Genomic DNA, 24,807 nt, shown 5'->3' with positions numbered 1-24,807 from the left:
TCTACCTGGAGACTTGGGTATATAAGTGGTGAATAAAGCTACAGGAGACTCTCACTATTCCTCTCACTCTCACTCTTCTTCCTCACTCTCACTCTTCCTTCCGCTCTTCCTCTCTCTCTCTCTCTCTCTCTCTCTCTCTCTCTTCCTCTCCTGGCTTGACACGATAACCTCTGTGTGTGTGTGTGTTTCTTTCATCCCGTAGGCTTTCGCCCGATTCTCGGTACCAGGTCGGTGCTGGCGCCGACAATTCATACTGGAAAAAGGAAGTCGACGAACTTGTCTTCCTTAGCTGGGAAGCTTAACTCCATAGGAGGTCAGCATCATGGATTCTTAGCGCGTGATTTCCCCTGATTTGTCTTTCTCCGAAATGATTAAAAACAAACAAACAAAACCTCAAAAAACTCTTCTAGGTGGAATGTACTGGAATGAACACAGGGGCACGGCTAAGACTTGAGAGCCCATCTTCCAGATCTAATAACCTACACAGAATATGTTTTGAGCCCTTTCTCCTCCGTTTGCCTCCTCCCTGCTTGGTGACATTAGCGTCTTCGGTTTCTTCCTTCTGCTCCAGCTGCACACCGTATCAAGGTGAGGGCTGCTCGGACGCTTTCTCCAATGCGCTGGATGGCACTATGTAAAGGGAGGGTCATCAACAATTGTATCTCACACTTACTGAATGTAAGGCTTGAAGTGAGTCTTAACTGCCGGAAGACTCCCCGAGTGAGACACGAGAATGGAGTTCGATGCAAGCGCAAGAGGTTTATTTTTCCAGAGCGTTAGGGTCGACCCTCAATCAGCCTCTCGTGGCAAGTGACTAGAAGGCGACCCCGAATGGCTATAACAAGCAGTTTTTATACTTTTTAGGGGTTCAGGTTACACCAGCAAGGTTATGGTTTGAACTTATTGGCTACGCATATTGACCTTTGAATCTATTGGCTAGCAAGCATATGATGTGCGTTTGAACTCTATCTGGGACCAGAGGGTCAGGGGACTATCAGCCAGCACATTCTGTGTTTTTTAAGAATGCCCCTGCTCCTCCCGAGAACTGTGGGTGGAGAATGGAACTTGGCCTAGCCTTGACCCGAGGCGGGAACCTGGTACTTGGCCTAATCTTGACCTGAGGTGGTGGTTGTGTAAGGCTGGCAAAAGCCCCTAGGGTCCTTCACAGGAACCTATTTTCTACTACTTTCTACCAGGCCAAGCCTCTTTTTTTTTTTTTTTTAAGATTTATTTATTTATTGTATATAAGTACACTGTAGCCATCTTCAGACATACCAGAAGAGGGCATCGGATACCATTACAGATGGTTGTGAACCACCATGTGGTTGCTGGGATTTGAACTCAGGACCTCTGGAAGAGTAGTCAGTGCTCGTAACCGCTGAGCCATCTCTCCAGCCCAGGCCAAGTCTCTTAATAGCTTTTACACTTCAGTAGGAGCTAGGGTCCTTCACGAAAACTCCATGTGTGCTTGCATCTCCCCTGTGCGTTACTGACTCCAGCTCCCTCAGTCTCAGCCCTCTGAGGCTGTGTATTAGGCTGGGCCCTCAAGAGGAATTTATGCATATTTATTTATGGATGTTTATTAGATTGGTTCCCATGACAAGAGCTGGTTAGCCCGACAATGTCAGTCTGCAACACTGGAGAGGCTGAGAACTCAGAAGCTGCCAGTCCAGGAAGCCAGATGCCCACATCTGCCCAAATCCAGTGATGAAAGTCTAGATGTTCACTTATGTTGAATACACATGAAGGCCTAAGAACCTGGAGTCTGATATTAGTGGAAGCAGCAGCAACCTTAGATTCGCTCACTCAGCCAGAGGAAGCATAGGTGCACACCCTGCACAGCCTTTCCTAGGGCCTCTTCTATCTGTGCTGCTCACTGGGAGTAGTTATGTGGCTACCTGTTATATTTCATAACTTTTTTAAAATTTATTTTATTATATTATATAAATACACTGTAGCTATCTTCAGACACATCAGAAGAGGGCATCAGGTCTCATTACAGATGGTTGTGAGCCACCATGTGGTTGCTGGGATTTGAACTCAGGACCTCTGGAAGAGCAGTCAGTGCCCTTAACTACTGAGCCATCATCCAGCCCCCGCTATCTGTTATATTTCAAACCTGGACAAAAGACAGAGTCTCAGTGGTGGTTTGAATATGCCTGGCCCATGGGAAGTGGCATCATTAGGAAGTCTGACCTTGTAGGAACAGGTATGGCCTTGTTAGAGGAGGTATGTCACTGTCGGGTGGGCTTTGAGAGCCTCCTAGCTGCCTGTGAAAGACAGTCTCTCTTCTGTTGCCTTCTCTTCTGGTGGAACAAGGAATTCTCAGCTCCTTCTCCAGCACCAGGTCTGCTTGCATATTGCCATGCTTCCTACCATGATGATAATGGACTGAACCTCTGAAACCATAAGTCAGACCCAATTAAATGTTTGCCCTTATAAGCATTGCCTTGGTCATGGTGTCTCTTCACAGCAATAAAACCCAAACTAAGACCGTCTCCTATGGTGTATCAACCCCACGCACATTTTAAACATCTTCAACACCTTACAACACACTTCAAACTCAAGGGCAGTCCCTGTAATCGCAGCGTCTCACCGGTTTGTCTAATATGCAACCTCTTTACCCCAAAGTCCCTATGACCTTGTAGGAAATTGCCTCTCCTCCATCTCCAATTGTGTTATCTTGAAGGAGGAGTTTATCTGCCTCCAACAGGGCAAGCTACAGGGCCAGCAACCATGTGACCTTGTTTGGCCAATCAGCGCTTTCCTTTGGAGCTTTGCCTGTGAGACATGAAGGGTCTGTACCTGGCAACACTCCAGGACTGCTCAGTCTCAGCTTGCTGTGATTCTGAGGCCCTGCCCTCCCATTCCCCCCACACCGGCTCTGAGCTCTTGGGAGGATGAGCCAGTTCCCTGTGAAAGAAAACAATCATACTCACTTCCGTTGCCACTGTTACTGATTCAGACTGCGACGGACCGGATGGTGGGAAGGTGGTGAAGAGCTGCTCCTTTTCTGTCACCTGTGTCGGCTCCCTGTTAGCTAGCACACAGGTGGTTCTGCTGCCACCACCAGGAGCTACAGGTATGTGCTGTGGATAAAAAGGACCCACCCACCACTTCCAGCTCTCATTTTTTTCTTGGTGTCCCCTCTCTCATTCTTGGTGTGGGCCTCCACTCTCTCCCTCTCTGTCCCCTTTCTCTCTGCCCTCATAGCTCTGCTCCCATCTGTCTGCCTGTCTATATGTCCGTTTGCCTGCCTCTACTCATTCCCCAGGTCCTCACTCCCCTGTGCTCCCCTCCCCCAATAAACCAGGCCTGTTGCATGGAATAAGTATTCAGGGGCACCCCTTGGTGCGGGCTTGTCTGTGGGGCTCGGGCACCATAAAGCTGTGAGGAGCAGGCCTGGAGCAAGAATGGGGTCAGGATGTGTCCAAAACCCCAAAATGTCGTCCCGACCTGGGCAGGAGTAGGATCCTCCTCCTCCCCACCCACCCTCGGCCAGCATGTCCTGGTAGACCCCTGCCTCACCAGAGGAGGTCATGTAGCCCAGTAGCCAGATTAAATTCCCTTTGCCCTTACAAGGTCATGTCCAGTGGCACTAGAATTCCTCCGGATGCAAATGAGACATCCCCAGAAACCTGGCCCAGACCAGTGATGAACACTCACCCCATGCCCTTCCTCACTCCGCAAAGGTTTCAACAGCCGTTGTCGCCCCCAATTAAACCAGCTGTGCAATAAAGCCTGCCTCCCGAGACGTCTGTTTCTTCTCAGGCTTCCCTGTCAGCCTCCAGAGGTCTACGTCAGGTCCAATCACCATAGATCATTCTGTTAAGGGAAGGGAAGCAGAGTAGGACTGGCACCTAGCAAAGGCCCTCCCTCACCGCATTATATTTCATAACACCCCCTCAGCCTCAGGCTGTCTTTACTGCCCAGGTCTTGTACGCTGGTCAAAAATTTGTCCCCACCAAAGCCCAGAGACCTGGGATTATTTCTCTATAACCAATCCCACGATCCAAATAATGACATATGCAATTGCTTTCTTCAGAAGGGCAGTTGCCCCTGCAGTCCTACGGTTAGACGCCATAACTGCTCATACCTTAGAAACAGACACCTCTTAGCACTGAAAGGCTCCATCTGTGAGGCGGTTGAAAGGGTGGCTTTCTTGGCCGTGATGAGTTGAAAACCTTGTGAGCCAGGCTGCATCTCTGTCCTGCAGCTGCTGGAGGTTCTACCCAAGCAGCAGAAGGAACATCCCAAGGCAAGCTGGTGTCTTCTACCACGGCACGGTAGGTCTGGCTGTCGTCAAACTATGGAGCCCTTCGGGATTTCCATGTTTGAATCATCGAGGATGAGGGATGAAGGTGTTGTAGTGGGTTTTCCCTAGAGTGCTCGTCCTCCTACCGATGTGGGTTCTGGTCATAGCTGTGTTTTAGTAGAATATTTGAGGGTTTCCTGTGCTTGAGTTCCAAACACACATCACCAGGATCAAGAAAGCGAGCTTTGGGACAGGGAAGATGTGTGCTAGCATGGAGGAAAGCATAGAGGAGCAGAGAGGCAACTGTTTCCCATTCAGCTTTCTGGCTGTTACAGCTCACCCTGGATGCCTTCTCCCACGAGGCCGCACATGGGAAGGGCCGATCTATCTTCCTGCACGGTTCAAGAGTCGCCTGGTGTGCTTTGATATGTGGTCTAAGATACACATCTTCCTGGAGCTTCTGACTCCAGCTTGACCCAGCAACTGCAGCTTCCCGGGAGGAGCTTTTCCTCAGAACACAGTGTGGCTCCATGCTTTCTCTCTGAGCAAACAAGAGCCCCTGAGGCAGGGGGTTCACCAAGTGGGTTCATTGCTTTTCGTGTGTGTGTGTGTGTGTGTGTGTGTGTGTGTGTGTGTGTGCGTGCGTGCGCGCGCGCGCGCGCACTGTGCACTCAGATGCTGGTTTCTGCATCGGGAGAGCTGGGCGCAGTCCAGACTTTGGCGTTGTTATTACTACTAGGCATTTCCTGACTCAGCACTTTGTAGACATTGTTCTCCACCCTCTTCTGCCTGTGCCTTAAAGAGCTGAACAGCTGGGCAGGAGGAAAAGGCGGGGTTTCGGAGCCCAGAGAGAGGGAGAGGGTCCCAGGTAGGATGGGGGGAGGGGACTAGTCTTCGGACACTGAAAGAGGCCAGGGCAAGACCAAGAGGGCAGATGACAAGCGGTGTGGCTGGGAACTAGGCCAGGCCACCACTGTCAGGTTAGAATAGTTCAGTATCTGTCCATCTATAGTGCAAGATGCTTTTAATAAGTATAAAGGCTGGGACAAAGGAAAGCATTAAAAAGCCCATTCTTTAAAGTGTGTGTGTGTGTGTGTGTGTGTGTGTGTGTGTGTGTTCATGTATGTGTTTGCTAAGCAGGCTAGCTAAGCAGAGCCCCAGGAATGCTGTCCCCCCTCCCTCTCCCCCGTCTTTCTCTGGGTTCTATCAATTGAAATCTTGCCTTAATTTTTGTGAGTGATCACTTTGCCCACGGAGCAGTCTCCTCAGCCCCCGTTCCTTTGTGTCTCTGTCCCTTGCAGTGACAGGTCCACTGATACCTGTCCACAGCTCATACATACACTTATGTGTAGGGATGGCGCAGGCTGAGATCATCTCCCGAATACTAGCGGGCAGAGGCACGGGAAATGTTGGAAATCCCACTTGACTTCGACAACTGGAAAGGATTCATTTTTCTCTTTGTTGTGGAGGTGAAACCTGGATATTCCCAAAGTCGCACAGCTGGGAGCTGCAGTGCTGGGACAGGAGCCTGCGTTCATTTTGCTGGGAGCTGCAGCTGCAGAAGGATTTTCAATAGGAAGCCGGAGCACATATACCCATTTGTCTCTGCTCGTGGTTGCTCATGCTCTGGACTTGGGACAAGGGTCAGAGATACATATTTTACATATCAAAAGCAGACCTGGCAGGGTTGGGGATTTAGCTCAGCGGTAGAGCGCTTGCCTAGCAAGCACAAGGCCCTGGGTTCAGTCCCCAGCTCCGGGGGTGGGGGGGGTGGGGGTGGGGATGAGGTGGGGGTGGGGGCAGGCCTGGCCTCCCAGAATCCCTTGGTCCCTATCTGGTTTACCCCGCCCCCAGCCCTGTGTCGGCGCCAGCACCGACACGGTACCGAGAATCGGGCGAAAGCCTGTGGGATGAAAGAAGCACACACACACAGGTTATTCGTGTCAAGCCAGAAGAGGAAGAGAGCGCGCTTCTGGTTTCTTTATTGACCAAACTATATATCCAAAGAACACCACTTAGCAGGTATCTGTCAAGCACAGTGGGGAACCCTGGCTGAGACTTCGGTAACAAAGGACCGACTATGTGGCCTGAATAAATTAGGGAAATAACCAGGAAGGCCAGCCTAATTCTTCGACTCAGGTGAGAAGTACCTGGCCAGACTGCTCCCAGTTGGGGACAAAAGGCTTCCACATGCAAGGGCAGGGCTCAGCAGGGGTCAAACCTTGTTGGAGACCCAGAAGGGTCTTGTTCAGGCTGACAACATTCTGTGAATGTAAACTTCTTGTGCCACACAGTGACAAAGCAACCAGGCCCAAATCCAATACAGCTCCCACAGCCCTGAACTTTCCAGCCCAGGGGCTGGGCTGCACTTCCCACAGAGGCTCCTCCCTATATAATCCAGACATTTTGGTCTCTCCTTTTGCTTGTCTTCTCTCCCACCCCTCAATCTCTCTGTGTGTCTTTTCTCTCTTTCTTTTCCCCCTTCCTCCTTCCCATGGCAACTCCCCTGGCCTCAATCCTTGGGACCAGTGAACTTATCCAAGAGCCCCTTCTCAATAAACCTTCACTTAATATATTCTGTCTTGAATTGGTTCATTTCACGGGAAGAGAAATAACCTACCAGATAGTGCGGAACGTGAAAAGAGTTGAGTCCCCAGCCTGATGGCCCCGTCTTTCATGGCCACATGGGGACCACTTCTGTCCCTCTATTCTTCTCCGCTGTATATCATTTCTTCAACTCCGTGAATATCCATCCCCCAGCTAGCCTATGAGGGTCCAGGACCCTCCTGGCTCTCCCTGCTGAGTGGAGGCTGACTTAGCTCCACCTCAACAAAGGCCTTTGGTACAGAACTGCCTTACTTGAGGTTACTCCACCTCCGCGCCCCCCCACCCCCGCACTTGGGGAGTGCCAGTTCCGTAGTGTTGGGTTCTCTGGAGAACACTGGGAAGATGGCTGCCAGGGGAATCGAAAACAAACCTTTATTCAAATTGGTCTGAATTCCCAATATCCAGGTTTTTTGGACGCTGCTCTCATTTCTCCAATTTCCCTTCACCGCACTGAGGGCGGGGCTCCAGGTGCTGTTTGGCTCCGCCTCCGCCCCCCCCCCCCCCCAATCTCCTGTCCGTGTATACCCCGCCCCCTCCAGTAGCAGCCCCAGCAACAGTGATCGCAATGGAGCTGGTGAACCACCAGCCCGCTCACTTTGAATCACCTGCCACACCAGTGGGCAGGAGGAAATTATACACACTGGGTAAACAGTACATGACTGGTCGCATCTTGACTTTGGGATAGAAGGTCAAATTATGGCCTCACCACCATCTTGCTTAAGGGTGGCAACACGTCAGCACACGAGCAGACCAGGGAAGCATGTCTCCAAAAGATACTTTTGAATTAAGTTTTTTTTTTTTTTTTTTACAAGATTTCTGTACTGTCTTGACAGTTGTTTACAATATTGCTCTATGTTTTCACTCATTGAAAGATTGTTACTTTAGAGGGTTACGACACTAAAAAGGTTAAAGGCTACTGCCGTATAGTTTGGCCTTGCTCTTGCTAGTATTATTAAGTTTCATTTAACTCCCTGCTTCATGTTTGCTGGGTGTACAGTTTAGAGCAGATAACTAGAAGCATAGGTTAGTAGTGAAAGAATAAAAAATGCAGCTAAGAAGTCAGAAGTTTAAAAAAGCCCTAAATACCTCAAATTCCAGACCCTGCCCTCTACCTGTAAGTAAAAGGTCACATTTCTTGAGCCTGCTCTCCCAAGAACTAGATAAAAGGACTTAAGATAAGGCCTTAGAGAACAATCTTGAGAAACAGGAAGCTCCTCCTTGTGATAGTTCACTGGTATTCTCGACACTTTCCAATGACGCCATCCCTGCCCCCTTGGGTTGTGGTTTCTCCCTTTAAATACCCTTTCTCCGAACTCCACTGCCCCTGTGTGGGATATGAGTCTTGACCCCAGTGCACTGGTTCCTATCAATAAACCTCATGTTTATTACAACAAGGACAGTCTCACGTGAGTTCTTGGGGGGGTCGCATCATCCCAAGACTTGAGTGAGGGTCTCTCCACTTCGGGGGTCTTTCAGTAGGCTTTGGTCCTCAAACCTGTCAGAACTGCTCAATATGTCATTAAAACCTTAAGCTTAAGTGCTTAAACTGACAGAGACTCCCAAATCCTAGCAGTGACACTCCTAAGGTTTCCAAGAAGATACAGAGCCAACAAGAAAGGACTCCACCTGGAGTGTGATACAGTAACCATTGGCGAGACTGTCGCATTGCCTTCCCTGCTGCTGAGGCCCTGCCTGAACTGTGGACAAACAGGACACCAGACATGCCTTGACTTGCTCAAGTCAAAGCTTGTCTCCCGAGTTCCTCCTCCACAAGGAGGCCTCTCAGATTGGCCTGGAAGCCAAAGACTGATCCTGCCCTGCAATCTATGTCCCCAATGAAGCCATCAACATCACAGGGACCTAGTGAGGTGACTGGGTAATGGGTAAGTCTGTCATTTTAATCGATGCATAGGCCATTTAGATTACAATATATCCTTTGCAGGTCTCTGAGGGGTTTGAACCTAGTGATCTCCTGGGGAATAGTTAGACAGGAAAAGTTTATGTAAGGTCTGTTTAAAAAAAAAAAGTGTTTCAAGGTCTAGGAAGATGTTCTGAGGTAGGTAAATACAAGTTAGGAAGAATTTATCTTTTTGTAAACTTAAAAACATTCTTGTAAGCTTCAGGGAGTCCACTCAAATCCACCTCCCACAGTCAAATGAACTCATGGTAGGTACTGTCAATTAGCAGCCTGTTAACCTCACCACCTGCCCATTCCTGAGAGGGGGTCTATTTCCCTCCCTATTCAAGGAACCTCACCCCTCCCCCAACTACCAAAACCATGGGTTTCAAATGTACACCCAAGAAAAAGTTGTCTGCCTAAACTCTGTAACTTTATCGTCTGCCCCTAACGTCCAGTTGTTCTCTCAGAACCTGCCTTCAGGAAAGGTCCCAAACAGTTACCCATGGGTGCTCCGGTCTACCCCCACAGACACTTCTACTGGGCTTGTACTTTCCTTGCTGCAAATGGTCCCACAGATCCTGGACAGGAATGGAACAGCCTGCTCTCCCAGGGCTTGACCAGCACCCCAGTTTTCTTAGGTTCACTCCAAACAAAACTGTGCCCCAATGTCAGCAGGAAGTAGTCATGGACAATAAGGCAGCCCTATTCATCACCATCTGACAGGTTATTTCTCCACGGGTAAAACGAGCCAATTCAAGCCAGATTAGATTATGTTAAAGACAGGTTTATAAGGAAGCTGCTCTTGAATAAGTTTGCTGGCCACCCCCATGGGGGAGAGGGAGAAAGAGAGAAAGGGCACACACACGCAGAGCAAGAAGAGAAGAATGACAGGAAAGAGACCAAAATGTCTGAATTATATAGGGAGGAGCCTCTGGGGGAAGGGCAGTGTAGCCCCTGGGCTGGAAAGTTCAGGGTTGGGAGTAAGGTATGCCTGGTAGGAACTGAAGGATGCTGGGAGAACTTGGAGGCCAGGTCTGCTTTGATATGTAAAATATGCACCTCTGTCCCTTGTCCCCTAGTCTGAAGTGAAACAACTGTGATTCAGGCTTGTCTAAAAGCAGGGTACAGAAGGCAGGAGTGAGTTGTAAATGAACAGTCAATAATGGAGGTTGTAGCGGTCCCCAATATTTTGTTAGCAAAGAAAACAGGAAGGAAACTCATTTTCCCTGTGGCTTCTGTCTGAGGAGGTCCAGCGTCTGCTGACTTTTTGTCAATACTTGTATTTACTTTCCTGGTCACATGAGCAGAGAGGATGAGTCAGAGTTAACTGACTGCTAAATTAAGAAAATGTAACCAGTGTGCTTTCTTCAAAGTAGTTCCCCAAAGCCAGAACCCTTTTCCTCTGCACCACACCACACCCTCAACAGCAAAGGCATTCCTCAACCCTGCTACGCTGGCCTGGCAGCTGTGTTAGCAAGTCAAGGACTGGCCTTCTCTTGAGGATATTTATCTGTGCCTGCTAATGCTGAACTTCTCCACGGTGGATCCACTCACACCCACCTCTCCCTGTTCCCCAAACTGCCTGAAAAGGAGCACACCACATTGAGCCGTGCCATTTCTATCAAGCCACAAGGCACTCCTTGACCACTAGCAGTCTCAGAACTGTGGCCCCATCAGGAACCTATTGTACTCAGAGTGACTTTCTCATGTTATAGATAAAAGAAGAAAGGACCCAGCAAGGCTGAAGCAGGTTCACGAGCTTCCAGCCCAGATCTCTGCTAGGGAAACCTCTCTCCTAAGAACAGTGTCACACAGGGAGCCCAGGTTTCGAAGAGTGGGGTCAGTGAAAGTTAAACCAAACACTTAAACAAGTATCACCACAAAACACAGCCAGCTCTTATTCCAAAGGAAACAAGCGATGGTTTACCGTGAAGCCAGAGAGGGCTCAGTAGGTAATTGCCTTAAACATGAAGACCTCAGTTCAATTATATTAAAACCCACGTTTTAAAAAACCAACCAACCGGGGCTGGAGAGATGGCTGAGTGGTTAAGAACACCCGACTGTTCTTCCAGAGGTCGTGAGTTCAATTCCCAGCAACCACATGGTGGCTCACAACCATCTGTAAAGAGATCCGATGCCCTCTTCTGGTGTATCTGAAGACAGCTACAGTGTACTTATATATAATAAATAAAATAAATCTTAAAAAAAAAAAAAAACCAACCAGCCAGCCAGCCAGCCAGCCAGCCAGCCAACTAACCAACCAGCCAACCAACCAACCAGCCAACCAACCAACCAATCAAAAAGAGTCAGCATCCTACCTTGTACTTGTAATCCCAGCACCCGGGAGGCAGAGGCAGCAGTATCTTTGATTAAGAGGCCATCCTGGTCTACAGAGTGAGTTCCAGGACAGCCAGGGTTACACAGAAAAACCCTGCAGATGACCTGTAAGGAAATAGGCTAAGTTGCTTTCTGACTTCCACAGGTATAGGCGTACAAACAACAGAGGAGGGGACTGAGGGAGGGGGAATTAATCCGAACTAAATATAAATGACTATGGCAAAGGAGGTCAGATTCATGCTGCCCAAGATGCTGCAACCTCGAGTGGGTTACAAGAACTCTCGAAGCATGAGAGAAGGTCACAATTCAAGAGCTGTAGTAAATACATTGGTGGGCTATACAGCAAGGCCGGGGACTGTGCTGAGGATCTTTATGTCTGCTGGTGACAGTTTTAGCTTTAGGCTGGAAAAAGCTAGTGATCTGCTAAGAATAATTCAAATGTTTCCTCCATGGTCAAGAAGATATTAGGTTAGATGAAGAGGTGCTCGACAAGTGCCTGCGAATGAGGCCAAACACATAGCGAGGTAATTTTGTCTGTCTGCAGAAGCCAGGTAGTTCTAACCACCAGCCTGGGAGCAGCATCCTTCACAAGTGTGACCTTGTCAGTGTGCTTCAGTTCATTCAAGCAAACAGATCTCAGGTTCACACTTAACAGCCAGGCCACTTCCCAGGGGTAGGCCCTTGGCTGAAGAGCCAGGGCTCTCACAGAATGGGCAGTTCAACATCTCTGTGCCTCCCAATCCTCTTCCTTATCAGATTTGCTGACTTGACTTAGACTCCAATTTCTCATCTTCCCCCAACGAAGCAATGAGGTCTGACACTTGGATTTCCTCACACAGACACTAGATTGCCTACTCCTAGCTTTAGGTTTATGGAATGTCACTGTTAAGACCAATGTTGCGGTTTAAATCTTGGCCTGTGTCCAGACAGAACACAGCAAACCAACCTGGTTCCAGGTGGAAAGGTTTAATGAGAGAAGAGAAGATAGGGGGAGAAGTGAAGGAGGCCGGCCATGAGCATGTGGAGGGAAGTGGGGAGTGTTAGAAGGGACAGGGAAGAGGGGAAGAACAGGGAAGAGAAGAGAAAAAAGAGAATGAGGAGGGGGCAAGCAACCCCTTATATAGTGTCGGGCACAGCTCTCTGTTGCCAGGCAACTGTGGGGCAGAGCATACCTGGCTGGTGCCAGGTAGCTGTGGGAGTGGCGCTTAGACAGAATACCAATAGCCATGCTCTTTGGAAACCATTGGCGATGTTTTTATTCCTCCAGATGAATGACATTGTGGTTCCTTTCATCTTGAAGTTTTGGCACAGGCTAGCCCATGGGCAGGAGTAGCCTTAGTAACATGGGGCAGAAAAAGGGGAAACCCTCTCGTGCCTAGTTGCTGTTAGGGTCCGAGAATCACTGAAGGAAGACCCTGGACTCAAATAGTATGCACAGACAAAGAGCAGAAATTCTGCAGAAATTACCAGCATGCAGGGGTCAGCCATTCATCAAAATGGTGATAACCAGAAAGACTTGTAGGCCATCTTTAATGCAGTGCTAAGGGAATTTTCCTGAAGGATTAAGTAACCTCTAATATAACTGGTAGGGGCAAATCAGTGACATTAGTACAGTTTCGATTGGTTTCTAAGTTTTATCATATTTAGTGAGACCTTGTTTCAGAGAGCAGCTAAGGTCTGGCCTTGTTATCTCCAGCCAGGTGTCCCAGGAATGACTCAGCTCGGGACTTACCCTCCCTAAGTCAGGGTTGGTGCTGATAAACGGCCCATTGCCAGGGGCTTCCTCTGAGCAGACCAGTTCGCTTCCTGGGGAACTGGAAAGGTTTATTCCCAAGGCTGTTGGGTATCTGAGTCACTCCTGTCATCTTTACCCAGTTTGTGCTGAGTGTCCAGTGTCCTGTCAGAGGGCCTGTAATACAGTCACCAAACTGGCTTGTAAAAAGCTTTTAGAGAGGGTAAGGCCCGAGAGGCACAGCTAACAGAAGACAAAAGCCTGAGGCAGGCTTGTGGAAGTGACTGACTGACACCACAGTTTGCAAGGTCATCACCCACTCACCAGAACTCTGTGCCCTCTGAAGTTGACTGTTTACTCGTCTCCAAGGTCTTGGGTCTGGTGCAGATATTCCCGCTTCCTGGTTGGGGATGGATTCCTCTTTTTGTCTTTCCTTCGTACTAGAATCCCTAGGACTGTGGCAAGGATGAATCAGTCACACCACATATGAAAAGTCCCTGCAGCAGTGGTAAGTTTCCTCCCTTCTAAAGAGGTGCCTGGATTAGCCCAAAGGATCAAATGTATACTTTTTAATGGCAGTTGGAAATTTTTAAATTTGATTTGTTTGTTTAAGGCAAGATTCTTTATATCCCAGGATGGTCTTGAACTCGCAGTGTAGCCAAGAATGACCTTTCCCCCACCTTCCTCCTACCTCACAAGAACTGGGAGGGGTACTCCACGGTCTGGAGTAGACATGTGCCACCAGACCCTGGACACGACAGAGTTGAGATGCATTTTTAGCCATTTTGGAAACTAGGAATTTGCATAACTCTGGTCAGTCAGGAGAAACCCCAACAGCCCTTACTGTGGAAGTTTTAGAAAACCTACTTATCACTCAGAGCTCATCAGAGTAAAGTGGGATATTGTGGCCCATCCCTGTCAGCTCAGGTCCCTGGAGCCAGAGGCAGGAGGGCTGAGACTGAGCCACTCTGGCTACTCAAGGCCACATAGTGAGCCTATCTCACAAATTCTGTGTGTTGCCCTGGCTGACCTGGAAATATTGCTATGTAGATTAGGCTAGCCTCAAGGCCATCGTGGATTTAGGGAGATGACTCAGTGGACACGAGCTTTGCACTCCAAGCATCAGGATCTGAATTCAGATCCCAGTACCCACTTTTTCTTTAAAGCTGGTTGTCTGGTTGTGGCCATGCCCTCCCATAACCCCAGTTCTGTGTGGGGTGGAGGCAGGAGGATTACTAGCATCTTTGAGCCAGTGGCTTAGCCCTAGGCTCAGTGAGAAACCCTGTCTTGGGGTGGTGCAGATAATAATAGAAATACACCTTTTGGCCCCCACACATATATGGGCACACATCACCCCCCCCCCACACACACACACACAGGGAATTCCTGCTTCCTTGCTCTTTCTTACTGACCTGACAAGTTAACAGTGTGCTCTTTCTTCAGATCAGTTCAAGCATTTGAGCGATATTTTGCAAGAGGAAGGAGCCTGTTTGTTCTTCCCACATGGGGCTCTTGGACTTTGGTTCCCTGAACATCTTCTGAGTCTGGAAAGTTTCCAGGTGGCAGAGAACAGGCAGAGTCTCTGGAAGAAGACGGAGTCTGCTCAAGGCTTGGCGGAGCTCTTTGATCAGCGCCCTCGCCAGCTACTCCAAGTTCAAGGAACTTGACAGACAGAGGCTGTTTGTGGAAGACTTGAACCTGCTGCTTCAGCCATCTCATGCCTAGCTTTCTGTCTCATTGTGGGGAGCGGGGAAGACTGGCATCTTCTTTCTGATGAGGTTCAAAAATGGCATTTGCCCTGAACTAGAGCAGGTCTTGGGCCTTATGGTCCCCCAATCTATCAGCCTTACAGTGCCTGGAAGGATAAAAGTCTCTGTGTCTCGGTGTCTCTGTGTGTCTGTCTGTTCCCCTCTCTCTCTCTCTCTCTCTCTCTCTCTCTCTCTCTCTCTCTCTCTCTCTCTTTCTCTCTCTCTCTGTACTTTACTCAAATAGTTAAAAAAAAAAAAAGACAGCTAGACAGATTTCCGGCAAACAGACTGTGACAGTCTAGACTAGAATAGTCAATTTAATTCTTTGCCCTGTGATGATTAGTGATTTATTTTGTATTTAACTGTCTCCCAATCCAAGAGAGTAAGAAAGTGAGGGAAACTCTGTATGTGTGCTAGGCTTGGAGGATCAGCCAACTTATTATAATAGCACCAAGAAGCTTAACATTCTGCGGTTCAGAAGGATCATGATGAAAGAGATTGTGTCAACCTTGGCGGGGGGGGGGGGGGGGGGGAGCCTAACAACAGCAGCAGCAACAACAACAACAACAGCAATGAAGCAGTACATTCTGCTGTTAGGCACCAAAACATATTGGCTGAATTCGAACAGAATCCATAACTATTCTTCTGTAGATGCACGATTACACAGTTTCCTGGAGTGAAGAACAACTTTGACTTAGGCAGAAGAGATTCCAGTTATGGACCTAACTACAGTTTCAGAACACGTTAATGCTGCCTGGAATTGCGTTTCTTTCTGTATTTATATTTATAGGAGAGTAGAGGATTGTTTTAGGATTCTAGGCACAAAAATAATTGCTGATCTGGGGCCTGGTGAGATGGCTCCTTGGGTAAATTGCCTGTTGTCAAGCCCACATGAGCTCTGCCCTCGGGAACCGCATGGTGGGAGGAGAGACCCAATTCTGGCAAATTGTTCTCTCACCTCCACATATTCACACCCCACCATACAATAAATAAATATAATAAACAGTTTAAAATACTTTTTCTCAGTGAAATGTTACTTGGATGCTCAATAAAGAGCCCCCTCTCCAGAGGTGAAAAGAAACCTTCCCCCGCTTTTAAAAGTTACATTTATTTACTTATTTATTTCCTGAGGACAAGTTGCAACGGTCGATTGTCTGAATCTGCCACTGGGTCCCAAGAATTCAGCTGCACACTTTATCTTTAGCCCCCTTCCTGGCTCCTCCTCCTCCTCCTCCTCCTCCTCTTCCTCTTCCTCCTCCTCCTCTTCCTTCTCCTTTTTCACATAGAGCAGGGCAGCCTTAGGCTGGCCCAGTATATATTCTTCCCATGTGTCCCAACACAAGCATCTCTGTCCTCTTGTGAAAGCACTGTGGACCAAAGCTGCTCATTCTGTCTCAAGATGTGTTGGCTTAGTTATGCTCATTCCCTTCGTCCATAACTCCCATTTCTTTTAGCAGTCTGTGGATACTGAAAGCTAGGCTAACTGAAACTTAGGTGCAGTGCCTACCTGGCCTTGCACAAAGTAGAGAGAGCACCGTGCATGACTTCCTTACTTCAAGACAGCCGTCATCTCCCACGTTATAGGAGTGCCCTTCCTGCCTGGCCTTTTCCGGCAGTTCCCACACTGCTTTCTGGCTGTCTTGGGTCCTCCCTACCCTTTAGGTGGGTCTCTTCAGGGTTTTCTTGCTACTTCAGGACTAGGAGGAGTCACACCTACCTGCTTGTGGGTTCTTTTTCTCTCCCTTTGGCCTTGTGAGAGGGAGAAGCAAAAACATTTCTAAGCAAGAACATCTTCCTTTACTGCTCAGGACAGAGTCCTGCTGCCTTCAAAACCACAGTTGCTTTCTCTGCCTAATTTTCACCACGACCCTAATGCCTGAAACTTTAGTGCACAGCCCAAAGGCTGAGCATCAAAATCTGACTCCTTCTCCCAGGATACACTTGAGAGCCCCTCCTTCCTTTCTTCCCACTCTGTCTGTCCTCCCTCTCTTTCTTCTCCCCTCCCCTCTCTTCTTGACTTCTTCAACTGTTGACTTCACTCCAAGCCTGCCCCTCCAGTACCTGACCCTCCCCTGTCTCCCCTTAGGAGACTTCCATGTTCTGAAGCACACATGTGCTATGCCTAACAACTCAGACAGAGCTTAGTGTTTCCAGACAAGCTCACACCGGCTGACCAGGCGCCAAATGCTTCCATCACCCCCCTGGGCTCCACGCAGCGTGTCCACAGCAGGATAGTTCAGTGTCAGACACAAGCCTGAGCCAACAGTGAACATGAGAATAAAAGGGATAAAAATGCAGACTTTGGATCCTCCCAGTTCTGGACAAGTAGGTCAAACTGGCCTTGTCTCTGTTTGGTTAGACAACTTCCCCTGATCTGGAGTCTATACAAACCCTAAGAACCCCTAGACATAGCAGGGGCTGGAAAATGCACGTATTTCCAAGTTCAGAGAGGATTTGTTGCTAGAATTTAAGGCACTTCTACAATCTAAGAGCATTATCTTCAAAGCAGTACTTTTAAATTTGGTTTGTGTGGATATGTACACATATGCATGTATGTGTGCACTGTGTATGGGTATGGGCACATGAGTGTCAGTACCTATGGAGGCCACGCAACGCCGACTTTTCCCCCAGAGCAGGGTTTACAGGCAGTCGTGAGTCGCCTGATGTGGGTGCTGGAACACACACTCGGGTCTTCTGCTCCAGCAGTTCACACTATTAGCCAGTAATCTCTCCAACCTTGCCTTCCCACACGCTCTCGGGAGTCACTCTGAGGGCATCGCTGAGACCTCTTTGCTCACTCTGTCTGCTTGAGCTTCCCACTCCGGACTGTAGTCAGATTTTATGTTCACTCTGAGTGCAATCAGGGAAGACTTCCTCGTAGTGTTTCCAAACTTGTTAGACTTAAGAAATTATCCAGGTGAGAAAATGGAGTAGGTATTCTCAACAAGCCGCAACTTGGAGGAACCACCCAAATGTGGCCCTGGTGTAGCCTCACATGTCGACGGCATGAACAAAGGGAGATACTACCCTAAGCTGTTTCATTATGGAAGGTCTTGGTGTGGGGGAGGGTCATGGCAAATGGTCACACAACAGTTTAGCTGGACATACACTTATCATATAGTTATTACTGACAATGCTAGAGCTATTAAACTTAAATGTCCAAATAAGATTCAGTTGGGCTGAAATCCAAGTGTCAGCCGGGCTGAATCCCTTCCTGGAGACTCCAGGGTACACGCCATTGCCTTCCATTGTCTACAACTCTCCTCCCTACATTGTTTGGCTCTTCTGAGCCCTCTGCATAACATATTCCAATTACATGCCTTCTCCTTCCTTTTTTCTAATTTTAGCAACCTTTGTGATTAGTCTGAGGCCACCTGGATAGTCCAGGGTCGTCTTCCCATCTCAGATCAGCTGATTTGCAACCTTAAGAGGTTTTACAGTTTCTAGGGATTAGCATGTGACCATCTTCATTCAGGGACCAGCTCTTCCACCCACCACAGATGGGGAGCTACTGAGGGTGTGAGCAAAGGGATGTGGCTCTGTAGTTAAGGAAACAGTGATTATGGTTGTGGGGTAGGAAGCTGGAAGTGTCTTCTAGGAGCTTAAGCAGAAAGGCCAAGTACCTCAGTGGCAACACAGTTGGCAGCTGTCTTAGTTAGGGTTTTAATGCCATGAACAAACACCCAGGCAACTCTTATTTAACTGGGGCTGGCTTACAGGTTCAGAGAGGTTCAGGTGGGAGCATGGCAGCATCTAGGTGTGTCTCGTACAGGAGGAACTAAGAATTCTACATCTTCATATGAAGGCCACTAGGAGAAGATTGGGTTCCAGGATTAAAGCCCATGCCCACAATGACACACTTCCTCCAACAAGGCCATACCTCCTGTTATTGCCATTCCCTGGGCCAACCACATTCAAACCACCACTGTAGGTTGATATCATTATGCAGGTGAAGGTAGACAAGATAAAACGAGGCCTGTCATTGGACGAGAAGGAAGGGAGGTGGGAACAGGGGTTTTAGAAGGAGAGGGAAGAAGCAACATGGAGGCAGATGTAAATGGTCCTCACGTGCATACAATCCTCACAATGCATCTCTGTATAGATACAGGTTGTTATGAATATTTCCTAGGGAATAGATTTCTATAGGTCAATTTATCTTATTTAAGTGGGCAGTTTATATTGTTATCAATTGGTTGTAAGTTTATGGTGTAGATGTATTATGGATTGAGAAATTAACATATAAACAGATTGTTGAGTTGCAGTTCATTGAATCATGGTGTCACTGGGTAGTTGGGAGTTTATACTTTAACTACCAGGGGTCAGTTGCTGGGAGTGTGGGCAGAGTCCATGGCAGGGAGCCACGATAGGCTAGCCCATGCTGGATTTCTGGAGCCCTGATTTTACCAGGTAGCTGGAACCAGAGAGTTCGAGGCTAGTAGAGAGCCACCGGAAGAGATACTAACCAGAGATAAATTATGGTTAGTTCCATATGGTCCTCCGGTGCCGGAACTAACTCTAGGGACCAGCATGGAAGGCCCCACACTGGAATGGCTTGCAGACTGCCTGGGTCTGAGAGTACCCGGGGGCAGTGTGGAGCTGCTGAGATAAAGGTACCAATTTTTTAATATTTACTGCAACACACCACAGTAGCTTACCTTGAAGTTCATGGGAAAGTTTAATACAATTAAGCTTCAGACCTGTCTTCCAGCTCCAAGGGAAGGACAGGATTTGTCCAACCTGATTTGTTACAGATAACTTAGGGACAAAGGTCAAGTCTTCACAGAGTATATGTTTACTTTTCCCAAGAAGATGCATTTTTAGCTTCTGAAATGAGGAGGCTGCTGGACTCAGTCATCTCTGAAGTTCTATTAAGACTAATTCCCCTTACTCTACCAGAATAAGGCTGGATACTGTTTCCACCTTGCTTGGCTTGGAGGTACTTCAATACTGAATGAAAAGACCTTTGCAAATATAGCAGAGGGGTACCACAGCAACAGGCTTGCAGCTACCAATTCATAAGAGACAAGAGGGAGAAGGCAGAAATGTAAGCTATGAACAAGGGCTTGAGGGTATGGTCTAGACAAAGACTTGCTAGCAAGTCGACGAGGCAGCTGGTCACATTGTATCTGCAGTCAAGTCTGTGAGGCAGCTGGTCACATTGTATCTGCAGTCAGGGAGTAGAGAGAGGAAGACGCTGCTTCTTAGCTATCTTTCCCCTTTTAATTCCATGCAGGACCCCAGCCCATGCAGTGGTGCATTCATAGTTGGAGTGGTTCTTTCCACCTCAGTTAACCCAGTTTAGAAACTCCCTCATAGAGATTTGTCTCCCAGGTCAGTGTAGAGCTTTTCAGGTTAATAAGATCAGCCATCACACAGTCTTTAAGGTGGGAATCTGGAGGCTGGGGAAGTATTTGGGATAGCAGCTGAGGTTACAGGAAAGGCTAATTTTCTCCATCTGGTGGGGCTGGGCCATGGGAGTGGCCAACAGCTGTCTGGGAAGAGCCCTGCTCCAGCATGGAAGCCTCACTCAGGCAGGAATTGAGCAGTCTCCAGTGGCACATTGTGAGTGCCCCTTCCAGTGTCCAAAGGTCTCACTGACTCTCCCCATTGAAGGCCAGCATGAGGGTGGCTTCATGACAGACTAAACAGTGAGGCTTAGCGTGTATACGTCACTTCTATTAGCCCTTCTCACCCAGGCTTTTCATCCCCAAAGGGGACACCAAGACCAGAGAAAAGAAGAAGCCAGGTGGATGGGGAGAAGGCAAAGGGACAGCCACCTCTGTCACTCCAGACTCCGAGAGGACAGTCGTGAAGGGAGAGGCCAGGAGTGATAGGGAAGAATATTAGAGATGCATAAGTTTGATTCAGTTTGAGTCTCAGAGACAGATACCATTAGTGCTGGGATGTGGTCAGGTAAAGCATTTGTCTCCAGAATGAAAATGGCCAAGTGTGGCAGTAAGAGATGTGTCATGCCCTCCCATCACCTAAGAGACAGATCTGAGCACCTATAGGTGCCCGGTCTTTCTGAGTGTGGGCTCTGACCTCTTTTTGTCCTTGACTGGCTGAGAGGTCCTACTAATGATGCTCAGAGAGGTTCACCTCACGTGTGTCCTTCCATGCCACCTGTACCGTTCCACAGTGCACACACCAGCAGATGATGCAATTGTAGGATGCGGATGAAGAACCTCACTATTGTATGCTGTTGCTTTACTTTCCAAGTATTTCTGACTGGGTCAAGGATACAGAAGGGAGAAGCTCTCATCTCTCCAAATGCTGGCTGATAGGCTCACAAGTCTAATGAGCGCTTGCTTTCCTGTTCCTGCCCAAAGTCCCTGGGAGGATGGGTTCATTGTCTCACCTCTCTCTGTCTACATTAGAGTTAGCACTTCCTCCAGCTGAATTAGAGCCTTGAACGTCAGCCAAAACCCAGTGTGGATCAGACAACTAAAGATGTCTTTTCAAGTGAAACAAAGAAATTTAATTAGAGCCAGGCAGGGAAAGTGCTTCCATTGTGACATCTGGCTTTTACCCTTTTCCTGGCCCTGTAGGCACCACCAAGGGAGCTGGTGATATGGCGATGTGGCGGGTGATCGGTGGGAACCTACCCAAGGCTTGAAGGTGACAGAGAAGCTGCTGAGGGATCTGTGGCTGTACCCATACCAAGGAGGTCAATATAATATGTGTATTTGCATGTGCATGTGTGTGTAGTCAGCTTCAGCTGTCAATTGACATAAATCTATACATACCTGTCTTAGTTAGGGTCTTACTGATGTGAACAGACACCATGACCAACGTAAGTTTTATAAAGGACATTTAATCGGGGCTGGCTTACAGGTTCAGAGGGTCAGTCCATTATCATCAAGGCGGGAGCATGGCAGCATCACAGCATCCAGGCAGGCATGGTGCAGGAGGAGCTGAGCTCTACATCTTCACCCAAGCAAGCCAGGAACAGACGGGGCATCCTCAGGCAGCTAGGAGGAGGGTCTCCAAGCCCACTCCCACAGTGACACACTTCCTCCAACAAGGCCACACCTTCTAAGAGTGCCACTCCCTGGGCCAAGCATATGCAAACCATCACAATACTGACAAGAAGAAATCTCAACTGAGGGGTTACCTTAGAGTAGCTTTTTGCTATGTCTGTGAAGCATTTTCTTTTCTTTAAAAAATTTACTTATTTATGTTTATGAATGTTTTGCATATATATGCATATGTATGTATGTATGTATGTATGTATGTATGTATGTATGTATGTATGTATAGGCACCACGTGCCTGCCTGGTACTTGTACAGTTCAGAAGATGGTGTGAGATCACCTAGAGCTGGACTTACCAGCTATACGTAGTTGTGAGTGTTAGTGATTGAACCCATGCCCTCTGCTGAACTGCCAAGCCATCTCTCCAGCCTGTGAGGCTTTTTCTTAATGGTTAATTGATTTAAGAAGGTCCAGCCCACTGTGGGTGATGTTATTCTATCCTATGTGAGCTATGTAAGAAAGGTAGCCTAACATGAACCCAGGCAGAAAAACAGTCTGCCAAGTTCCTCCATGGTCTCTGCCTCAGCTCCTGCTCCAGGATACTGCCACAGCGAGCTGCTGGGGCTTGCCCTGGTGATGGATGCTAACCAGTAAGCCACAAATCCTTCCCCCTTCAGTCAGTTGCTTTTGGTCAGTGTTTTATTACAGCAACAGAAACAAAACTAACGATGTGTATGTGTGCCTGCTTGTGTGTGTGCGTGCAGACACACATGTGCTGGGCAGTTCACAGGCAAGAGGGAGGGAGGGCTGGACACTGAAGGAGACATGATGGTGATACTGGCATTTTCTTCCCTCCCGACGTAACAGGCAGAGTGTCTGGAGGAAAGAACAAAGAGACCTAAACATTTAGAAAAGTCAGACGCTTCTGCTTGCACGGCTTGATTTAATTCTTTGAGCTAGTATTTGCCATTTTTACAGTGGAGCCCATAGTGGACCGGAAGTCATTCTAAGAAAGGGTACATAGAGAAGAAGCTTGGGCTCTTCCGTGTCTGACACAAATGCATGGGGACATCCTGTGTCACACCCATCCTCTCCCTCCAATGGCCTCTCCTCTTTCTAGGAAGGACTTAGGGTAGTGTCCCTCTGGGGAAGGGTCACTCTACCTTTCTCTGCCTCTGAGTCCTTTGTCAAATGAGGTGAAGTCCAATCTTCTCTCTTGCTGGGACGCCCTTTCTGTGAAGCCTGACATGTGTCCTGGATCGGGGTCACTCTAGGTCTTGGTTCTTTCCTCTGGCCGTGAGAAAACACGCCGAAAGAATCGACTACGGGAAGGAAAGGTTTATTTTGGAACATTGTTCTAGGTTCAGAGCATCCTGGTGAGGAAGACACTGGGCAGCTTAAGGAAGCTTTTTCTCTGCACTCAGAGACAGAGGACAGGAACATCTGTGCTCAGCTAGTGTAGCCCTTTTTGGTGGCTGGGCTCACACTTACCTTTCTTGCAGGCCTTCCCTCTCTATTAATGCAATCCACATAATTCCTCTCAGGCACCTCTGGAAGCCAACTAACCCCGCACAGGTATTCCGGAAGCGTGTCTCCTGGGTGATTCTAGATCCTGCCAAGATGATGGACATGCTGTCGTCTTGACAGTGTCATACTCTAGGATGGACTGCTGCAGTGGGAGTCTAACCTCATTATTCAGAGCCAGATATGCCCACTGGCATTTCGGGAAGGTTGACTTGTAAGCCAAGGTCCCTGCAATCTTCAGCTGTAGGCCTCTGTTTTCAGCCCCTAGCCCATCACACACTGAAATTCTCGCTAATGGGAGGCTGGAGGCATGATCAGCTGTCGGTTGCTGTGGTGGGAATGTGAGGAAGCCCAGTGCAGAGGAGTGTAGACGGACAGCAGCCGTGGTTTGCAGTGATGCTGGAGTGCCCTAGGGAGTCTGGCTGTGCCTACTTGCAAAAGATCACTAGCTGGGCTGTTGACAACACTGACATCCCCTTACCAAGGCCTGGGGAGGGTCAGAGACCCTCACAGCCTTGAGCCACTGTGTACCACCCGTTGCGTTCAACCTTTTCCTAGTTCCATGTGGCCTCAGGAGGAAGATTGGGGAGGGGGCTCCGTCTACACAGCTGTGAGGAAACTATCTCTGTTGGGTAAAAGACTTTCATGTGGTCGGTTGCATTTTGTGTATGTAGCACCCACGCTCCTGTACGTCACCTATGCTTCGTAAGAAAGCCCTGTGAGTTAATTGGTCCCCTAGAATGAACTTTGGTGGAATCCTACCTTGGGTTGTGATTAAAGCCACAGGAGGAGGGGTGGACAAGTACCTATGAACTCATCACGCCATTCTCCCACCCACTTGCCTAGGAATGTTAGCAACTGATGCTAAAACTGATGCTAAAACCGACGCTGATTACCAGGCCCTTGTGATGAATGCTGCCTGGTTTTCATTGTAGTTGGTGTTGATGTTTTTTTTCGTTTATTTTTTTTTAATTTTTATTTTTTTTAGATTTATTTATTTATTGTATTTAAGTACACTGTAGCTGTCTTCAGATACACCAGAAGAGGGCATCAGATCTCTTTACAGATGGTTGTGAGCCACCATGTGGTTGCTGGGAATTGAACTCATGACCTCTGGAAGAGCAGTCGGGTGCTCTTAACCACTGAGCCATCTCTCCAGCCCTATTTTTGTTTTTGCAAAGACTAGTTTCTATGGGTGGTTTAAATGATTTAGTTATGAGGCTACTGTGTTGGCATATTGTGGAAGATTAGCAAAGAGAAACTTGAAAGTCACTGCTTGTTTGTCTTTGTGGACTCAAAGAGGGAACCCCAGGGCAGGCGGATGTTGTAATGGAGAACGGTGAACCATGGAGTCCCTAGCAGCCGACTAGACTGGTGAGGGTGAGGAGGGCGGTGGGAAGTGAGGGCGCCGGGGAGGTCTGCAGCTCAGCCGAAGTGCCCTGTGCTCCATTCCCGTTTCAGTGACAGTTAGAGGTCTCGGGTGAATGATTTTGAGGGTAATGTAAACGGAGGGTGTGGGGCTGGAGATGTAGCCCGAGTCTGTAGTGTGAGCGCAGGCTTGGCGCACGAAGCCCTGGGGGTGATCCCTGCATGGCGCCACACACCTCTGATTTTAGCAGTAAGGCATGTCAGGAGAGGTTGAAAGTGATCAGTGGGCTCGAGGCCCGCTTGAGACACAGGAGACCCTGTTTCAAGAGAGAAAAGAAAGGTGCTGAGGCTTCGGAACCTGAC

The 24,807-nt window shown here is 48.4% G+C and overlaps 1 long non-coding RNA gene across 1 annotated transcript; it reads left to right on the top strand.

Annotated features, from left to right (window-relative positions):
* The first annotated feature begins 8,645 nt into the window (after window positions 1-8,645).
* LOC147996169 (uncharacterized) lies at window positions 8,646-15,596 on the top strand. The gene is made up of 3 exons (XR_015677953.1): window positions 8,646-8,745; window positions 13,201-13,339; window positions 14,275-15,596. It is a non-coding gene; the product is annotated as an uncharacterized LOC147996169 (long non-coding RNA).
* Window positions 15,597-24,807: the final 9,211 nt, after the last annotated feature.

This window comes from Rattus norvegicus, chromosome 2 (genome assembly GCF_021556685.1).
Source record: "Rattus norvegicus strain SHRSP/BbbUtx chromosome 2, alternate assembly SHRSP_T2T, whole genome shotgun sequence".
Classification (NCBI taxonomy): Eukaryota; Metazoa; Chordata; class Mammalia; order Rodentia; family Muridae; genus Rattus; species Rattus norvegicus.
Note: the sequence above shows the minus strand (reverse complement) of the source record. Positions and strands in the feature narration are given on the sequence as shown.